The sequence below is a fragment of the Mus musculus genome, chromosome 8, assembly GCF_000001635.26.
Source record: "Mus musculus strain C57BL/6J chromosome 8, GRCm38.p6 C57BL/6J".
NCBI lineage: Eukaryota > Metazoa > Chordata > Mammalia > Rodentia > Muridae > Mus > Mus musculus.
Genome location: NC_000074.6, coordinates 45,294,413 through 45,305,780, shown reverse-complemented (window position 1 = coordinate 45,305,780; position 11,368 = coordinate 45,294,413). Strand labels below are relative to the sequence as shown.

The 11,368-nt window shown below is 40.9% G+C and overlaps 1 protein-coding gene and 1 long non-coding RNA gene across 4 annotated transcripts in view; one reads left to right on the top strand and one right to left on the bottom strand.

Moving 5' to 3' along the window:
* The window catches only part of Gm30504, a 233,251-nt gene that overhangs the window by 37,956 nt on the left and 183,927 nt on the right, over nt 1-11,368 (bottom strand). The window lies entirely within an intron of this gene.
* The window catches only part of Klkb1 (kallikrein B, plasma 1), a 28,148-nt gene continuing 27,725 nt past the window's right edge, over nt 10,946-11,368 (top strand). The window contains exon 1 of the mRNA NM_008455.3: nt 10,946-11,039. The gene's annotated coding sequence lies outside the window, so the exon portion shown is untranslated. The remainder of the gene's footprint in view (nt 11,040-11,368) is intronic.

Below are 11,368 nucleotides of genomic sequence, written 5' to 3'. Positions count from 1 at the left end.
GGTTTTGGTTTTCCATGGCCTAGCAATTAGAAGCAGGAAGCAGAAAGGGTAGAATCTGTATCCATGAATCAGCATCCAAAGGAAAACAATGTGAAAAGGCAGTTATTTGGTAAGAACTAGAACATGGGTCATTTAGGACAATATTACCAAACAGGGCTGTTAGACTCTCCAGAGAGCCCCAGGGCACAGAACTCAAAACCACTAAGGAGGGAGATATACACTAGAAAAAAGTCCATGAAATGACTAATGTTACTATCTAGAAACTGGGTCTAAGCATAAAGTCTCATTCCAAATGATTTGGGGGGTCCTTTAATTGGTTTCACTTGTGTAAATGGGGTTTCTCCCAATTTATTACATATATTTAATCCTTGCTTTATACATTTTTAAACATTTTATACACTTGTTATACATTCATCTACTTATTCCTTTATTTAGTATATGTGTATCAGTATGTGTGTGCAAGGCACACATGTGTCGAGGGTATGAGCTGCTTTCTCTGTTTGAGTTTATTGACCCAAGCAGGGTAAAGCCAGAGGTCTTCCCTGGGATTTTTCCAGCTGGAGTTGAAGGAAAGAGACGTTAATCTTCAGAAGAAACTTTAGATCACTGATTGATCCTCTGGAGCAACTTCGAGGAGATGGAAAGAAAGGGATGCGTGGGGAAGAAAGGAGAGAAGGATGAACCCTGAATGATGCTGGGTTCCCACCTACTCTCAACCACACCTTGGACACCAAGGGCAGTGTTTGGCCTGAGTGCTTTAGTGAATAAATTTTTTCCCCATACCTCAAAGCAACTCCATGTTTATCAGTTCAGCTAAACAATAAAGTGTCAAGTCTCATTCTTGGGACATCATCTTGGTTTTCATCCTATTTCTTCCTGAAGAAAATACTAACTCTTCTGTAGGCTGTATTATTTGTACAGATGTAGGCTAGCTATTTCACAGCAATAGCATTTGATAGCACATAGATGTTCTTTTCTAGATAATAGGAAATTAGAAATTCAACCATACTGCTTAGATCCACATTATAGTGCAGCCAAATAATCAGAATAATCTGGAGACTAACCAGTCATTTCTCCCTTTTCTAACTAAGGTAGGCTCACTCTTGTGCCTAATACGATTAGCTGTATTACATATTCCTCGGTCAATTTTGTCTTCTGTAATAATTAATAGTTGCACCACCTCTCTCAGCCACTTGCCCAGGAACTATGGATTTTTAGGGCCAAATTCCACCTCTAAGTCTCAAGCTATGTTCCATGGACCTACCTCTAGCTGCATCCACAGCTCAGTTCCGACTTGATAAAAGCTCAGTTCCTTAAGCTTTATCAAGCAACATTGATGTTCTAGGCTAATCCCTGCATCCCTAGGCTCCAATAGACCTAGAGTCCAGGCCTGCCCCTCATGCTTGGCAGTAGGCCAGTTCCTCAGGATGACAGTCCCAGAGGACCAAAGGACAAGAATGGTACTCACAAAATCAGGAGATACATCTGTCCCCCTAGAGTGGGTGCAGCTTCATTTCAGAGTTCTATTGTACCACGAGACAAGGTTCCATGCCGCCCCAAGTATCAAATAAAATAAATAGGTAGATATTGCTCAAACCAATTTTCTTGCGTCTCTCATACCTATGACAACAGTTTTATCAACAATATATTGCCTACACACTTGAAAACTAAGAAGAGCAGATTACATGCTCTCAACACAGAAAAATTGTAAGTATGTAATGTGATAGGTTAACTGGTTTGATTTGATCACCGCATTCTGGTACACTCTAAAATATAGCATAGGTACACATTAGAATATAGTTGCTATAATAACTAGCTTTAACAGGAGCAGAATATTCATTAGTGTTAGGGCTGGTGTGGCTATTACTTCAACAGTCAGTTTAGCTCATGTAAGATGGACATCTTAGCCTAGTTTATGATATAACTGATTTACGCAAACCTGGCTACCCAAAACCGTGGGCAGAGGGGCCCCTAGTCCCTGGTATCCTGTTTGCTAAGAACTTAATTTCTCACACATGTAGTTATTCATTATTTTACTCAAACACCCAGTGTCATTCAGGGCTGGTGAAAGACCTTGGACAACTGCAGTCCCAGGTCCTAACAGCAAACTGTGAACAATGCAGAAGGACGTTGGTAACCGATGTACGAAAGGAAAGTGAACTGCAGGAAAGGAAGGCGGTGTGGTAACTGTAAGGATGGAGCATTTGAGCAGGGGTCTGGTTGATGTGAGGTCTGCATACCTAGATACTGACTAGAAAGTAAGGGAAAGTGAGCTTTGAGGATGTTAGAAGTGAGGATCAGAAGGCAGACCCTCTTCCCGGCCCACTCAGTCATTGGAAATACTTGTTTCTTTTTTGTGGTTGTAGCCCTAAGACCACATTTTTACAACTGTTGGCAGAGATGATTCTCAAGTTCTTTCTCAGGGCTCTTCCATATCCAAGGCAGTATCAAAAATGTCTCCCTGCTGCTCAGCCCTCTTATATTTTGAATCTTCCTGAATCCCTCTTATTTCCTCATTAGAGCAGCACGGGGGTGAGGAGAGGGGGGTAACATGGCTCAACAGTAAAGATTATTGCTGCCGGGCCTGATGGTCCAAGTTTCATTGATCTCCATAGTTTATATAGTGCAGGAAGAGAACCAACCATTGTAAACTGTCTTCTGACATCCATTAGTATCTCATGGCCTGTGCATCGTACACACACACACACACACACACACACACACACACACACACACAAATATAAACACACAAAGATACACACACAAACACACATACAAACACACGCAAATGTACAAAGACTCACAAATACAAACACATAAAGCTACATATACATATAAACACACTCGCAAATACAAAAACACAAAGTTCCACACACATACATGCACACTCATACAAATACAAACACACAAAGATACACACACATATAAACTCGCTCTCTCTCTCTCTCTCTCTCTCTCTCTCTCTCTCTCTCACACACACACACACACACACACACACACACACACACACACACACTGTAATAAAACTCTGCCTTAAAGGGCTCTGGCAGTGAGACCCCGCTCATCCAGATAATCTACCTTGACGAGCTCGCTCGGTGTCAGCCGCAGAGTCTCCTTAACTACATCTTTAATTAAAATGGCACTTCTCATGAACCACACTCTGTGGGCCGCAGTCACTGCAGGGGCGCTGCCTCACAATGTCTGCACAGTCCACAGGAACAGAGTGGGAACTTTAAGAGGGAACACTTAGCATCCTGCCAACTGATGGCTCTCTTCCACACAACTGATTTTGTTCTCCCGAATCCATGAGGAAACTTTAGTTTTCATTATATTATGGGACTGTAACTTCTATTTCATTCTCAGGAGCCTTCAGACTAAGCAGGGAAGTATGTTTATGGAGGTCTTAAATCTAGAATGTTACTTTCTAGGCAAGCAACCCCCTGAGCATGTCTTGTGCTCTGGAGGCAAGTGCTCCCCCCGCCACCCCCTCCCCAGCTTCTGGTGAGACTAGTTTGCCAATGAGATTGCAAATTTCAATTTTTTGATAAGTTATAGAGCAGAGGGGTTTGTTTTGTTGATGGCTGGGGTACCACTTTCTCTAGAAAGAAGTACAGCATGCTATTTAAATACGCTGCTTTATGACACTCCAGAGATATTTATTGGCAACACTATCCTTTGTTTCTAATAAACACAGGTTTGCAGTCCAGAAACATTTATCAAATATTTAGGAGCCAACTCGCTCCATCTCACTTACTAGCTAAAATGACATGTTGTAAATGTTGCCAAATAGAAAAGAGAGGAGATTTAGTAGCAAGCGATTATAGCCTTTAAATATGTTTTAAAAACAACACAAAATAAAAAGGGGGAGCAAATTATTAGTCAGTAAATCCAGGACTGAAAGTTAGAAGTTTCAAGGAAGTGTATGTATTTTTATTGTATTTGGAAACATTTTTCTAAGAATTAAAAGTAAAATAGAGTTTCCTGAGCAGGAGAGAATCTAAACTCCACTATAGAAGTGCTATCCAGCAGGTTTCAGTAAGCTCTGCTGTAGAGGACCAGATATTAACATCTTTGTTTGCTTGCTTGTTTGTTTGCTTCGTTTTATTGTTGTTGTTATGGAAGCCATTCTGTAATTATAGGAAGTAAGCAGGCATAGATCGTGCAGCCATGAATGGGTATGGTTGTGTTCCATTAAAACTTTAGTTAGAAGAACAAATACTGAGTAAGATTTGTTCTGTAAACTGTGGATTATCAACTCAGTATCAGATGGATCTGAACATAAACTTCCAGTGTTATAACAAGGTAGAAAAGTGTGGCTGGAGAAATGGCTCAGCAGTTAAGAGCATTGACTGCTCTTCTGAAGGTCCTGAGTTCAAATCCCAGCAGCCACATGGTGGCTCACAACCGTCCATAATGAGATCTGATGCCCTCTTCTGGTGTGTATGAAGACAGATAACAGATACAGTGTACTTACATATAACAATAATAAATCTTTTTTTTAAAGGTAGAAAAGCAATAACTTGCTTTGATTCACCTATAGGGAGAGCTGTCCACCCCATCCCCACATTGAGGTGTGCATGCATGCAATTTCAATAGAAATACACACACAAACACACACACACACACACACACACACACACACACACACACACACACACACATCTGTAAAGGTGAATAGATAAGACTCAAGCTGCTAGTTCCCAACATAAAACACTTCTTTTTCTTCAGGATAAGCATTTAAATGCATTTCCCATGTATAATTTATTAAAATGGAGTCCTTGATATGCTTGTAATATAATGACATTTTGGTACATGTGTACACTGTGAAATTATTACCACTATAAAGTTACTTAACACAGTTACCATCTCAGACAACTATTATGTATATTAAGAATACCTGCATATCAGGGCACAGTTGTGTATACCTATAATCCAGCTCTCTGAAGATCTAGATCAGTGGTTCTGAACCTGGCGGGTGGAGGTGGTCACATATCAGATATTTACAATTCATAACAATGGCAAAATTACAATTATGAAGTAGCAACAAATATCTTTGTGGTTGGGAATCACCACAACATGAGGAACTGTGTTAAAGGGTCACAGCTTAGGAAGGCTGAGAAGTACTGCTCTACAGGATGGAAAGACAGCTCAGTGGTGCTCTTGATGAGAACCCAAGCTCGGTTCCCAGCAACAACATCAGGTGGCTCACAAGGACTTGTAGCTCCAGCTTCAGGGGACCTGATTCCCTCTGTTGGTCTCTGTGAGATGATGCCATTGCTGGGCATCTATTAGTCCTAGAAACTTTGTATCCTTTGGTGGACATCACCCATTCCACAAAGTTTCAGATCCCGACAATTGCCATTCCACTTGCTTCTAGAGCTTGCCTTTTTCAAATGCCTCACATAAGTACAGCTCTTCAGGTGGCTGTATGATTTTACATCTCCACCAGTTTTGCATCACTGTAATAAAACACCTGATACTGGGTAATGTATACAGAATAGAGGTTTATTTGGATCATAATTCTGGGGAATGCAGAGTCTGAACAGCATTATGGAAGAGTTTGCAAAGTATAGTGACACACTTCTGGCTGCATCACAACCTCGTGACAAAAGAACACGAGCACAACTAACAATTTTTCTTTAAATATATGGCCAAATTCTTCAATAAGAATTATGTTCTGAGCTTTTCATTGGGTTAAGGCTTGGTAGCAGATAAAAGAAGCTTATGTACTGACATTTTGGCTTCATGTAGGAGGACATCTCTACTATGTGGATTCTATTTTTTCCCATCCTTTATCCCCCCATGTTTTACCCCACTATGACTAGATAGGAAAGAAAGAAGGATAGAAGCGTTGCGGGGGGTGGGGGGTTGACTTTTTACTCTGATTTCCTTCTTCTTGCTTCCTTTTTGAGCATGAGGTACTACCAAACCTCAACCAACTCCTTGAATGACCAACAGCTACCTATACTACTTCTGGGGACCCTCACCTTTACAATGCTCTGTAAAGTTCCCAGAATTCCAGACATCACACAATCACAGAAACTATCTGCAGCTGGCAAAACCATGTCTCTGCTAGCTCATGAGGTAAATAATGACTAGTTGCTTTGAAGCAGCTCAATATCCCCACACTTACGATTATAACAAAAACATATTCTTACAGTGTTTCTGTGTTTTTTAAAGAAACTAAAATTCTAGAATTTTCACTATAACTTCGGACTCATTTTAACTCCACTGACCAACTCCCTCTCTAAGCAACAATAGTTACCCAAAGTGTAGTGCCTGTCCCTAACAACAGAAAGAACAGATGAGTTTGGTTGGCTAGACAGAAAACTTACATTCAATGTCAGCTGATAATGATGGAACACTTGGGGAAGTCCCTAATCCCTGAGTTCCGATTGGTGGAAATTATAACTGTAACTTGGCTCAGATACTGGCAGATTATGTGCTTATAAATCCTGCTTCAGCTCCTATTTGGGGCTGCCAGAAGAAACAAGGCTCCCAAGTCCTTGTCTGGTGGCCCTGGTTGGTCAGTGACTTTGCTTGTATGGCGGGAAGAATAAAAGATTGTGCTGTTCCATGAGCCCAGTGGTGCTTTCTCTCCTCTTTGTCAAGACTCACAGAAGACATGGTGTAACAGAAGTATTATTCAAGTTCTTATTGTTGAATCAAGCATCTTACAAACTGTTGACCTCTTCAGATGGTCATGATTTAGCACTGTAGATCATAGATTCCTAGAAATTTGTTAACTTATTCTATCTAATTTGTTGAGATAATTTTTTGCAGGGATCTCATATTTCCTATTTGTGTTGTGTGAACTGTAGTGTCTCCTCTTTCATTTATGCTTTTGTTTACTTGACTCTGATTTCATAGGTCATCAAACCAACCATTTTTCTACTTCATCTTTTATAAAACAGTTCAGTACTAGTGGATTTTTCTCTTACTTTCCTGATATCTATATCACCTCCTTCTGTTCTGTTTGTTCTGGGCTCAGTTTTTTAAATTTATTTTACCTATTTACATTGTAAATATTGTCCCCCTTCCCAGTCCCCACTTCGCAAATCTCCCACCCTATCCTCCTCCCTTTTGCTTCTAAGAGGGTGCTCCCCCACCCACCCAGTCTTACCTCACCCCTCTAGCATCCCCCTTTGATGAGGCAACAAGCCTCCGCAGTACCAGGCACCTCCACAAGGCCACCCTCTGCTACATATGTGGCTGGATCCATGGGTCCCTCCATGTGTACTCTTTGGTTGGTGGTTTAGTCCCTGGGAGTTCTGGGGAGTCTGGCTGGATGATATTGTTGCTCTTCCTGTAGGGTTGCAATTCCCTTCAGCTCTTTCAGTCCTTCCCCTAAATCTTCCATTGGGGTTCCTGTGCTCAGTCCAATGGTTGGCTGTGAGTATCTGCATCTGTCTTGGTAAGGTACCGGCAGAGCCCCTCAGAGGACAGCTCCTGTCTGCAAGCATCAACAATAGTGTCAGGGTTTGATGTCTGAGAATGGGATGGATCCCAAGGTGGGAGGGATGGTCTCTGGATGGGTCAGTTTATTTATTTATTTTTCTTTCTTGTTCCCTTAAATATAAGGACGGATTGCTTTTGTTCTTTTCCAGTTTCTTAATGAAAGCTCTATTGCTGCAAACCCCTTCTTTATTAGATTTTCTTCTCCATTACATACATTTTGGATGTGTTGTTTCCATTTTCACTTCTCTCAAATTTATCCTTAACTCACTGGTTTTTCCAGAATCTGCAAATTTTTCATATATTTATGAGCTATTTATACTTTCTCCAGTAACCAATATCTAGGTTCATATTGATGTGTGTAGAGAGATGTGCTTAGTAGACTCACTTGATGTGAATCCGCTGGAAGTTGACTTCGCTTGAATATGTGATCTGTCCTAGTGTACTCCCCATTGGTTCTACACCCGGTGTGTGTTCTGTTGCTGCAACAATGCTCTGAGCATGCGTGGAAATGTTTTATGTGTGCACTGGAGGGCAGTGCTATCAAACGTCTTGTTTATTTATCCGTGTCTGGGTGATGTATCTGTGTTGATAGTCTACTGCAATCTACCTCTCCCTTCAACACTGTTAATATTTTCTTTATGAATTTAGCATTGGGTTGATTGCATCCATATAAATAGCTGATCAGTCTTCTTGATCAACAGCCCATTCTATCATTATATACAAGAGCCCCCTTTTCACAGAGGTCACTTTCTAAGATCCTCAGTGGGTGCTTGAAACTCAGACAGCCCTGGACTCCATGGATACTGAACACTAGGAGGCCATGATCATTGGTTTGGTAGCAGAGAAAACCACTGACTGAATGTGGGTGGTGCGCACAGCGAGAGTGTGTTGTACAAAAGGGTGATTCGTGTGGCAAAGAACAAGCTGGTGTAGGAAGGAGTTCAGCCAGCCAGCCACTCTATGGCTTTTGATTGAGAAATTCTATGTATTAACATTTCATGGTAACAAAGCATCGGTTACTTTATTATAATCATTATTTTATGGATGGATTCTTTTTTTCTTCATATTTTATGTGTATTTCAAGTTTCTTTATGGTTATTATAATGCATGCATAAGTCATTTCAACTGTTACAACTGAAAAACCATCTACACTTTAAACCAATTGTACCATCCTGGATTGCAAAACTTCTGCTAAGAACTGTTAATAGTCTTATGCACTTCTCTTGTATGTGAACAGCTGCATTTTTTCTCCTGCTGTTTCTGAATGCAATGTGCGTTGATGAGACGGTCTTTCCACCTCTTTATCTGGATAACCATCTTATTCACCATCTTTAAGGAGTTCTTTTGGTTTGTAGGTCCTCAAAGTTTTCTTCCAATTCTTCTACCTTCATTTATTTAAGATCACATATAAGTTCCTAACTTTTTTCTTTTGGTGATTTGGGGGGGGTGGGGCTTTGTTTTGTGTGTGTGTGTGTGTGTGTGTGTGTGTGTGTGTGTGTGTGTGTGTTTTGTTTTGGGGTTTGCACCTTTAGATGAGAAGTTATTTTAAATTTAATTTTTTAAAGTTTATTTATTCACCCCTTGCCACGCTCTCCAGTCGAGTCAGTTTGACAAGCAGAAGCTTGGAAGCTGGCCGTGAGGAAAAGAGTTTCATGGAAGCTCCCTCCTGGAGTCTGGCACTCTCTTTAATCTCTTTAACCCATACATTAATTTTCCACTCCCATGTTAGTCTAGTGTATGGATCCACGTGCCCTCTATTAAGCATTACCCTATTATAAGTGCCATTTAAGATTGAATTCTGACATAGCTAAAGCCTCTCCCAGTGTTCCAAGATCCCAGTTTACAGCAAGGTAGTTTAACCTATTCAGTAACTAATTAAGCATTACAATAGACAGAGCCATTAACTCAGTTGTCTGCAGAAAGAGCCTGGGAATCTCACTGAGATAGAAATCTTTACTACAGGCTACATTCCATGCCAAGAGCAAGTTGATATACTATACTGATATATGGGGAATTCTTCAGACAAGATAAGATTTTACAAGACCTAGGAATTTAGGGGTCCATGACACTACATTATTCTTGAGGCCTGTCAAGAGTTAAAACCCCCTGGTGCTATTAACACTAAAGTGTGAAACTCTTGCCTGGCATTAGCCTGATCCTAGGCAGGGCTGGTAATTTCTATTGTAAACATTTATCTAGTTCCTGCAAATTCCTTTCTTGCTTGTATCTGGTAAATTTCAGTGTACCTTGTCTTATTGTGATTTGTAGCTCCTGATAATTCGTTGTAATATAAAATAGTCTAATGTTCGACCAGAGATTACATTCAGATTCAACACCTCTCTTGTGTGCATCTGTTTGTCAATTTAATCCTAAGCTTTGCCCACCTACTCTAGAGACCCGTTCTACACAGACACAGGGACCCAGAGGGTCTGCAGCAACCTCTTGCATGGTTATGTGTGCACACACAGAAGAAGTATAGGTGTGGTGGTCAAAGGACACTTTTAGGGGGTTGCCTTACTCCCTCCACTGTGCAGGTTCTGGGGATAGAACTCCAGTCATTAGGCTTGACAGTAAATGCCTTTGACCCCCTGAGATATCCTGCAAGCTCCACCATGATTTTAGGCTTTAAAAACATGCAAACCTATTAGTCATTTATCTCTTCAATAGATTCTGGGTTAGCCAACTGTGCAGTTAGAGTTGAATGTGCAAGGCTGTTTGAATCTCGGGTCCATAGAAAATAGCCTGGCATCAGGGTCCATTGCAATTACATTGATGATTGAGTCCCTGGGCTCATGCTTGGATACCCAGTTCAATGGGGCCAGTATCTTATGATCGAGGACTGGCTTAAAGTGCAGATGTTGAAATGAGCCTAGAAACTGAGCCTCCAGAGGCAATGTCCAAACTCAAGCCCACGGGCATGAGTTTGTTCCCAAATCTACAATTACAGTCCTGGAAAAGATTCTACGGGGGTAGTAGACCCGGTGACTGGGCCTGAGGTTAACATCCTGGAGCCTGGGTCTGCAGGGTCTGGCCGGATACTGGAATTTCCTGGGATGGGCTTGTTTTCAGACCCGTGAAAAGTAATGTTTACATCACTCTTCTTCATGCATTTGGAACACATCTCCTTGCTGCGCTGCTTAGGATTGGTAGGAGGGTTTCACGGTTAATGTGAAAAGTCTAACATTCCTCAATGCATATTCACTAGGTCCACATTTTCAACCGGGGTTGGGGGGTGCAACCTATCATCTGGATTCCTTAACAACTCGGAAGGCATTTTTTTTTGTGCACAGAGAATTGTTCCCATGGATTCTTCTGCAAAGGGACCCATTTTGGAGCCTCCAGCTCTGTCATCGTGTTTATATGACTTCTTGAAATTGGTAACATATTAAGTAGCTGAACCTGGACTGGGATGTCCGTGGACTATATTGACAGGTTAAACAGTTGAAACTGATGCCAGAAACCCAGTGTAAACACTGGAGCCAAGCAAAGACCGCCCTCGGTGCCATATTCAGAGGGCTTGAAGACCATCTTCATGTGAAGACTCCCTCTCCTCCAGAACCACAACGTGACCATCCTTCCAGGTAGCTGCTTTCTACCGGTCTTGTTATTTCCTGTGTCTTGGGTTTTTTTTTTTCAATATAACTATTTCTGCATGAACAAAAGCTCACTGGTATAATGCACTAATTTCCTGAGTTTTTAGAAAATCTACAAGGAGTTGTTTTTCTTTCTATACAAATATATTAATGTAAAATATTTTAAAACCAAGAATAAGTTTTTGATTCTTTTCAAAGATGTCCTTTCTGTGAAGGTTGTGGGTGATATTATTGTCCTTATTCATAATAATTTTGCATTAATCTGGAAATTTAATAAGTGTTTTTAATTATTTGTATTAACTCTTTACAAAATTATT